This window comes from Cydia strobilella, chromosome 20 (genome assembly GCF_947568885.1).
Source record: "Cydia strobilella chromosome 20, ilCydStro3.1, whole genome shotgun sequence".
NCBI classification, from domain to species: Eukaryota; Metazoa; Arthropoda; class Insecta; order Lepidoptera; family Tortricidae; genus Cydia; species Cydia strobilella.
Genome location: NC_086060.1, coordinates 6,404,924 through 6,414,674, shown reverse-complemented (window position 1 = coordinate 6,414,674; position 9,751 = coordinate 6,404,924). Strand labels below are relative to the sequence as shown.

At 38.7% G+C, this 9,751-nt stretch overlaps 1 non-coding gene across 1 annotated transcript; it reads right to left on the bottom strand.

Annotated features, from left to right (window-relative positions):
* Positions 1-8,843: 8,843 nt before the first annotated feature.
* Positions 8,844-8,916, bottom strand: Trnad-auc (transfer RNA aspartic acid (anticodon AUC)). Its single transcript has one exon. It is a non-coding gene; the product is annotated as a tRNA-Asp (tRNA).
* Between the last annotated feature and the right edge of the window lie 835 nt (positions 8,917-9,751).

Below are 9,751 nucleotides of genomic sequence, written 5' to 3'. Positions count from 1 at the left end.
TGCGGCGTTGTTGTTAACGTAACGTTAAAATGAGTGACGGAATTAACGTCATAATCGCGGCAGTAATGCTGCGGCGAGCGTCAAATCTAAATCAAATTCATAACCTTTTATTACAATCAGAGCCAAAACGTCAAGTGAAATGAAAATATGATCAGCAAAGAAATCATTGCCTTTAACACTAATCAATGTGGGTTGGGCTCGTTAGCACTAACGGCCCGGCCACGACATCGCGCGGCGGCGGCAGCGGCGAGCGGCGACCATAGGTGGAAACGAAAGGTCCGACTGCTGTGTCTCGCTCCAACCTATGGCCGCCGCTCGCCGCTGCCGCCGCCGCGCGATGTCGTGGCCGGGCCGTAAGCCTGCTTATTTTGATTCAGACCAAATACAGTTATCAAGTAACAACGTAAACCGAATTTTAATTTCATAGGAAAATTGATCTAACCCATTAGCGCCTAGCGCCTAACGATGCGGGCATAAATTTTTGTATGAAACTGCTTGTACCACTCGCCACCGGCAGAACTCCATCCTTACTTTGGAACCTAAACGGTTTAATAACTTTTTTGTGTTAGTGTGAGTAAAGCCCCATTCGCACGAGAGCTTAAAAAGCGTTGCGTGTGCGACGCACCCATAAGTAAGAGCGAGAAAGCGATATTTCTTTGTTGCTCTTACTTATGGGTGCGTCACACACGCAACGCTTTTTAAGCTCTCGTGCGAATGGGGCCTTAAGGTTAAGGTCTTTCCTCTGGACGTCATAAAATAAATGTATTTTAAAGTCTAATTTCACTGGACTCTTACTTACACCAGGTATGCTGTAAAATTTCTCCTTCTTAAAATTTGCTAAAAGCTGTATGATGAAATTCTAAAATTGATTTCGACGCGAACACCGATCAATACAAAAAATACGCCATAATAAATAAGACACACCCGAGGATGCCGAAGACCGGGCAAAGTGGAGAAGATTGAGTAGGAAAGCGGACCCTGGCGCTAGGCCGGGAAAACGCTAGGTCGAAGAAGAAAAGAGAAGAAGAATAAATAAGACAATGATTTTAAATTATATCTGATGTTAAAATTAATATGAACCAGAAACTAGAACACCGGTCAGTCTACCTCAAGGTCCACAAATTTAATACGGCAGAGTAGTTTTCTACGGTCAAACCTAATATTCCAAGACGCAATTCCGCCTAATTTCGTTACTTTGAAACGAGCCGGCCTCCAAGGAATCAAAATGAGATGAGCACTTAATATAAAAATGTCCATCTCATTATATTTTTCCTTAATACCTGAAACTTGCGTTATGATTCAAAGTTTAAATGATGAGAATTATGTATGCTCGTAATAAAAAGACTATATAAGTATGGAAATAAAAATACTCCAAGGGCGGGTTTAAATCCAGCAAGCACCTTTTTCATTACACAATCAAATTGTTGCACAATGCTTATATAAATTTTTAGCTATATTATTATTATTACGAGCCTATTGTGTCCCACTGCTGGGCAAAGGCCTCCCCCCTCTTCTTCCACTCCTCCCGGTTTTGAGCTACATCTGGCCAGTCACTCAAAAAGGAGTCCAAGTTATCCCGCCATCGCCGACGAGGTCTGCCGGATCCCCGGTTTGGCTCATGGGGCACCCACTCTGTGATTATTTTGGCCCACATGTCATTCGGCATGCGGCAGACATGACCAGCCCAGTCCCACTTTAACTTGGCCGCTTTCCGAGCTACATCTATTATTTGAGTTTTAGAGCGCAGCGTGGTGTTCCGGATGCGATCCCCGAGTTTCACACCTAATATGCTGCGCTCCATACCTCTCTGACAAACCCCGAGTTTGGACTTCTGAGCTTCCGTCATAGACCAAGTCTGAGCACCGTAGGTGAGGACCGGAAGTATGCACATGTCCATGAGCCTACGTTTGAGTGATAGAGGTAGGTCTCCCTTCATGAGGTGTTTCATGGACCAATAGCTCTTCCAGGCGTTCTCGGTCCGTCTGTCGGCCTCTTTTTCTTGTCGCGCCTGGAAAGAGACTATTTGGCCCAAATAAAGGTATTCATAGACATATGCAATGTGTTCTCCGTTTACGTCAATCCTACGTTTTGTGCTGTTAGTCATGACTTTGGTCTTTGACATATTCATCTTCAGTCCAACCTCGAGGCTTGCGTAGCTAAGGTCTTCTAGCATATGATGTAGCTCGGATGCCGTTGAGGAAAAAAGGACAATGTCATCGGCGAAGCGAAGGTTTTAGTTATTAGGAATTTTTTAGCTAACTCTTAATAACTAAGATGGACTAATTACCTACCTAACCCTTATATACTGTGAATAGCTGTAAAAAGTAATGAAATAAATGCATTTGTATTCTATTTATCACGAACAACTTAATGAAATAAATTAAAAGTGGAAAAATTCACTGTCTTGGGAGGGACTTGAACCCACGACCATTTGATCACTAGTACAGTGCTCTACCACGGTACGGTACGGTTGGCCGGTCTTGGTGGCTCAGATGGTAGAGCACTGGTCCAGTGATCCAGTGGTCGTGGGTGCAAGTCCCACCCTAGACAGTGAATTTTTCCACTTAAATTTCTTTCTAAGCTTAATAGCATTTCTGCTTGATAGAAAATTAACTTAATGAAAGTTGCGGTCATTTTAGAGGTCGATGACATTAAATAAATTGAGCTGAGCCAAAGCGTCAGCAATGCTATTTTTTCACTTTTCTTTCTTTACGATTCGAACAGACACTAAATAAGTTAGTTACACCCGTATTTCAAATGCAATTATCGCTTTATCTTGCCCCTGGGAGAACTAAATAGCAGCATCTGTCGAAAATGCCATTAACAACCTCACTGCTAAATAGTTAACTGTATTGTCTAGGAATTGTAAAATACGAGTAGTGTAAGTTTAGGTACTTTACTTTTCCTTTTATTTATTGAATCACTTAGTAAAAGAAATGTAGTGTGGGAAAAATCAAGATAACCGTTTTTAGGGCACAATAATGACCACCTTTTAACGTGCCTGTTCTTTTTGTACTTCATCCTTGCAAATTTTGTAGATCTATAAGGTGGCAATGCGGCTTGAATTAAGGATTTCTTATGATCTCGTTCGCTCATTCTTTCGTTAAGGGTTAAATGGTGAAAATACTAACTGTTCAACTTTCGTTTAAATATTGGTTTTAGGTGACATCTCTATTTGCCTTTAACTTCCATGTAATACTATTATTTATTCTGTGTTTCCGGTAAGGTTAGTAACAACACTTGCCGTTTCCGGCCCACCCTGTTGGCCACCACCACAAAATCACCCATTTTCAAAATTCACATTTTCCCCAAATTCGGTGAAAATACAAAAATAAGATTTTGAAGATTTAAAGTATAATCATTTCGTTTGACCCAATGAAATCATAATACTTCATGTGTGTAACTTAACTTATCCGGTAAGCAAAACACATACGTCTTCTATCTTAATTGTGAGCTTTTAGTGCCATTAAACAAATTGATTTTGTTAATTACCGGTAGTGTCTTAAGGAAAATGGATACTAGGACGAAATACAGTATCATATTTGAAACAGTACGAATACAAATCATCTGCATTCAGCAAAAACAAAACATTGTTTATTTCTGTGTTGTTGAGTCTTATTACTTATACATCCCAGGTGGCATCAAAGTCTTCGTAAGGCATTTATTGCATTGATAACAATAATTAAAATTACATAGAAAAATACCAGTACATTTTTAAAGGCGATTATAATGTTGAAAAATTACATTACGTCATAATTTTATCGACATCGATTTCTAAATTGCACTCTAACGTCAAATCAAACAAATTGTACCCGTCATACCGGGGAATGCTCATAAATGCTCTCAATGCTTACAATATTTTTCTCTAAAATATATTGTTTTGTACATACTGTCAGTTACTGTGTATTGCGGAGCCAGCTTGTGAAGCTTGCTCGTTAGTAATAATTAAAATCTTAATTATGAAAGAACGTGTTAAGATAAGCTTTAATTCAGTAAAAAATATGCCAGAACCTTGGTCTGTCTGCTTAATCAGAAGTAGGTAGTAAAAGTAAAGGAACACAGATTTTTTTTCCAAACAAATTACCTAATTCGTTTGACCATTGCTTGAAGTTAAAATAAAACCAGATCAAAACCATAACAAATTCCTGAATTAGAATCGACCTCTCTACTTTCTCCGCTGCCGTGTCAGACGTATCTCTGCTATCTTTAGATAGCAGAGATACGCCTAACCAGTGCTTAATGAAACTAGACACTATGCTTTATATAATACTTAATCAAAATTTCAAAAAATGTCTTTAGTTACTGAGATATTTCATGTTTTAAGATAGACGTTTTCGAATTTTTGGACATTGAGTTATGCGTATCTCTTCTAACTCAAGTTAGAATAATTATGCGTAACTCTTCGCAGTTTTTTTACGGCAAACTGGATATCTACTATCTCGAGTTATCATAGTTTCGCGTAACCACACGCAGGTAGTACGGCGATAGGCGGCTCGAGGTGAGGCGGGGGGCGGGGCGCGGAGGGAGCGGCTCGTCGCTCCTTGCCACGTGTATTTGTTTATTTGTGTCGTTTTCAAGCAAAAGGTACCACATTGTCGCTTTTCATAAGGACATTCTGACAGGTTTTTCGTATAAAGATACAAGCAATTTTCGTCCTTATGGTAAGCGACAATGTGGTACCTTTTGATTGAAAACGTCACATTTACATTTCATTACGTACGTAATATTGACCCGGTTAAGTTAGCGTTCCGGTGTTTTTTTATGTTGTTTGTTCAAAATATGATAAATAAGTCTTTGAAATGAGTTTTTTACGAAGTAGAGCCTTGTTACGAATGTGTAGTGATAGAAATGTGGTAGAAAACAAAGGTTGTGCGACTAATTATCTTAGCTAATCTCACTTTGTAATCATTGCTGAAAACCCTGTGAAAAACTAAACTATTTCGTTTTTTTTTTAATCTTAAGATAACCTACATAGGTACTGAACAGTTTATCGTCGTCCGCTGTCTGTCATAAACTAGTCGTCAACTGGTCTTGTGATTGTCATGTCTAATTTTGAATTTAAATGTCGGTCGTTCCAAATGTTCCAATATTCCAAATATGTATGTCAGTCAGCCAGTCAGTCAGTCGGTCTATGTCAGGTCGCCACGGAGGTTATAAGCCCCGACAGGTACCTACTTACAAAAATCTTAACGTAAATAAAAAATAAAAAATGACAAACACAAAATTAATTGAAATAACTGACAATATAATATAAGTAATGCACGAGTACTATCTTGTTACATACTTCTGTAGTAGTTTCTTTCTTCTGTAGAAGATAACTAATAAATGCATAAAAAGTAAGTAAAGTTATGAACATAATTTATAAAACATATTTTTTTACTCTTCTTTTCATTTTTATTACTAAAAGCAAGAAAAAGTTTCAAACAGTGTCAGTAGAGGCAAAATATGACCAAAACAGCGTTTGCCTACGTTGCACCAAACCTGAGTTCCACTAGGTACTACCGGGGTTCATCATCAGCTCTATCTTGGGTACTGCTCTCCCAAGTGCTCATCAAGGCGTGTCGGATGACCAAAACAGCGTTTGCCTACGTTGCACCAAACCTGAGTTCCACTAGGTACTACCAGGGTTCAGCATCAGCTTTATCTTGGGTACTGCTCTCCCAAGTGCTCATTAAGACGTGTTGGATGACCAAAACAGCGTGTGCCTATGTTACACCAAACCTGAGTTCCACTAGGTACAGCCGGGGTTCAGCATCAGCTCTATCTTGGGTACTGCTCTCCCAAGTGCTCATCAAGGCGTGTCGGATGACCAAAACAGCGTTTGCCTACGTTGCACCAAACCTAAGTTCCACTATTAGGTACAGCTCTCCCAAGTGCTCATCAAGGCCTGTCGGATGACCAAAAACAGCGTTTACCTATGTTACACCAAACCTGAGTTCCAATAGGTACAGCCGGGGTTCAGCATCAGCTCTATCTTGGGTACTGCTCTCCCAAGTGCTCATCAAGGCGTGTGGGATGACTAAAACAGCGTTTGCCTACGTTGCACCAAACCTGAGTTCCACTAGGTCCAGCCAGGGTTCAGCATCAGCTCTATCTTAGGTACTGCTCTCCCAGTTGCTCATTAAGACGTGTTAGATGACCAAAACAGCGTGTGCCTATGTTACACCAAACCTGAGTTCCACTAGGTACAGCCGGGGTTCAGCATCAGCTCTATCTTGGGTACTGCTCTCCCAACTGCTCATCAAGGCGTGTCGGATGACCAAAACAGCGTTTGTCTACGTTGCACCAAACCTGAGTTACACTAGGTACAACCAGGGTTCAGCATCAGCTTTATCTTGGGTACTGCTCCCCCAACTACTCATTAAGACGTGTTGGATGACCAAAACAGCGTGTGCCTATGTTGCACCAAACCTGAGTTCCACTAGGTTTACTTTTTTTTAAGGCGGTTAAAAATTTTGGAGTAACTGACCTTCTGCCGTTAATTCCGCCTTTTACACTTACTGGGATTAAATATTAAATAAAGTACATACAAACAAACACACACACACACACACACACACATACATACATATATACATACATACATACATACATACAGACATACATACATACATACGTACATACATACATACATACATGCAATACATGCAAACGCTATTAAACATAAGGCTCTTTCCACCATACGATTGATCTACTTTATAACCAATGATGTAAGGACTGATGGAAATCGGGCTCCTTGTATGTAATGTGAGTTAGCACAATATAAAATGGATTATCTTGTGTAGTCTGGTTACGCGTTTTACTAGGAGCACTAATACAACGAACTCTTACAACTTAAGATAAAAGAACTACGCGTGACCACCTCAATATTCCCCATGCCCTGGTTACACGTTTTACTAGAAGTTGATACAATGTAGTCTTCTAACTTTAGATAAACGAAAACCGCAATAAGCCCGCGAGCCGTGGCCACGCGAAATAGTATGAGCGCTCATACAACGAACTCGTCTAACTTTAAGTTAACATAGTTACGCGCAACCACCAAATGTATGAAACAGTGGTTACGCCAAACTATGTTTATGCGTTTATTTCAAAAACTATGTACTTTTACAAAAAAAAAGTAAAGAAATATTATTCTTCACGTCTATTGAAACACAAAACACGTATTAAAAATGACTTAACTCAATAAACTCACGAAATATATGAGTTTATTATTTTTCACGCTCACCAAAAACTAAAGTCGATTTACTCAAAACTATGTTTTTTGAGATAGCAGAGATAAGTCTGACACGGCAGTCCGGTTTTTTTCGGAAAGTAGAGAGGTCGATTCTAATTCAGGAATTTGTTATGGTTTTGATCTGGTTTTAATTTGACCTTGGTGTTTGGTAACTGTTCATGGACTGCAATTTTAAAGCATATTGCTTAATTTTCTCGAAAATGTAATTAGGTGCTGTGCTACTTCGCATACAAGTTTAAGTTTAATAGCTCTATTTAGTAAGAAATGAACCTTGCATCTGCGAATACATTCAGAGTTGAGTGTTAATGAAAAGTGGACGACTACTTTTCCATGCAAACATAGTCCCCATTCATTCCTCTCTGAATATTGACAAACTGCTGCTATAATTGCTACAAATTGCTGTTATGGGACAAATTTTTACACAATTGGATGTTGTACGGTCAGCTGCAGAGAAAAGGTGCCACGCTGCATACAAATTTCTATACAGGGGTGGCACCTTTTCTCTGCAGCTGACTGTACATTAACCACAGCTATACATAGTTTATGTGACTCGTTTCGTAGCAGTTTTCATAACAAATATCATGTTCAACTTTTCTTATTTACAAATATCATTTTGCCCCAATTGTTAAGCCAACTACAAATAAGTATTATGATATCACCAAACACAATGGTTTCCCATAAATGTATTTTCCTCATCCAACTCATCCATTATCATCATTTTACTATTATGTAACTATGTAATTTTACTATGTCATATTTGAACAATACAGAAAAGATAATATTTCACCTAAGTTCTTTATACCCCGTATACAGCAAAAACCAGCAAGTCCCGTCCATAATGTACAGAACCTTTCAACGGCAAGGTAGCTGACCCGAGCTTAAGGTTTTATCCTGAAGCATAAGTATGCTATATAACTATACTATACTCCTATAGCTAATGGCGTAGCTGAAAGGTTTATAGAACCAATATACTACCTAGCTCACTAGATAAAATACTCAAGTCTCTAGAAACTTCTATAGAGATATGACTTTTTAGAATAAGAATATGAACACCAGCTTACCTGGCCGCGACATTTATTGGTTCTGGACGCAAAATACTTTTTATCGAAAACTATTCTAAGAAATAAAATGCTGCTGGGTACTTTTATTTTTCAACGACTTTCCGATTTTAATGAAACTGTAGTTTATGAATGCAGTTATGGAATAAGTACAGCGTGTTTCAATCAAAAATATATTAATTTTTAACAAACAGAAACGTCTGCGATCGATGCTATTAAGCTTAGAATAAATTTAAAAATGGTAAAATTCTGCCTTGGGTGAGACTTGAACTCACGGCCCCAGAGGCCGTGAGTCGATACTCCAGCGCTCTACCAACTGAGCCACCAAGACCTCATCCATAGTCAGCAAATCTTCCCACTATATGGGTTTAGGGGACCCTAGCGATCTACCGTAAGAGCGTTACACTTCTTAAACGGCCACCGGAGTTCCAAGTCATATTGGAAATTCACCAGTTACGATGTGCTACCCATTCTAAATTAATTTTTAACAAACAGAAACGTCTGCGATCGATTCTATTAAGCTTAGAATAAATTTAAAAGTGGAAAAATTCTGTCTTGGGTGAGACTTGAACTCACGGCCTCTGGATCGATACTCCAGCGCTCTGCCAACTGAGCCACCAAGACCTCATCCATAGTCAGCAAATCTTCCCACTATATGGGTCTAGGCACCCAAGGCAGAATTTTTCCACTTTTAAATTTATTCTAAGCAAAAATATATTGATGAGAAATCAAAAACTATAAAGCTTGACATGTTACTCGCACCACATCCGCTCGCATCAATATACAAGTACATACGTGATGCGTGTTTGCATGTGAAAATGAGATCAAATTAACATCATTATTTGTTCAAATTCGGATCGACCTTCTAATAATTTCACGGAGTTATGAGTTGACACATACAGTGTGGAAAAAATTAATGGGCCCTGGAGGGAAAATAGGGAAAGTGCCTTAAAACCTTAAGTTAGCTCATTTTACTTAAAAGTAAACATTTTTTTATTCATTCAGTCATTTTGGACTCATTCTTATCACAATAGCCCCAGAACAAACCTATCTCAATCTAGGGATCCCAGAAGCTTAGCAAATAGCAACTCATCCTAAGAACCGCAAAATATCCGATCAGGGCCATTATTCAAATTGAAGTCGCAGATTGCTCTCATATAGTGACGTGCCGCGGATATAGGTACCTATTACTCTTTGCCAGTATAATCTTTGAATGCTAAATCAACTGTACCTACACATCTAAGGATATCAAAACAACAACAGTGATACCTAGTTTCAAGTTTTTTTTTGTATTAAATGATATACTAATAGTCGATCATTTTGTGAGATTTTTATAGCTAAGATTCTAATTGACATAAATTCTACGGTAATTTTATTTCAAGCTACGAATGACATATTAATTCGACGGTAATAAGACTGTCATATTTCAATAACTATTTTTTTAACTTAGCTTAGCTAG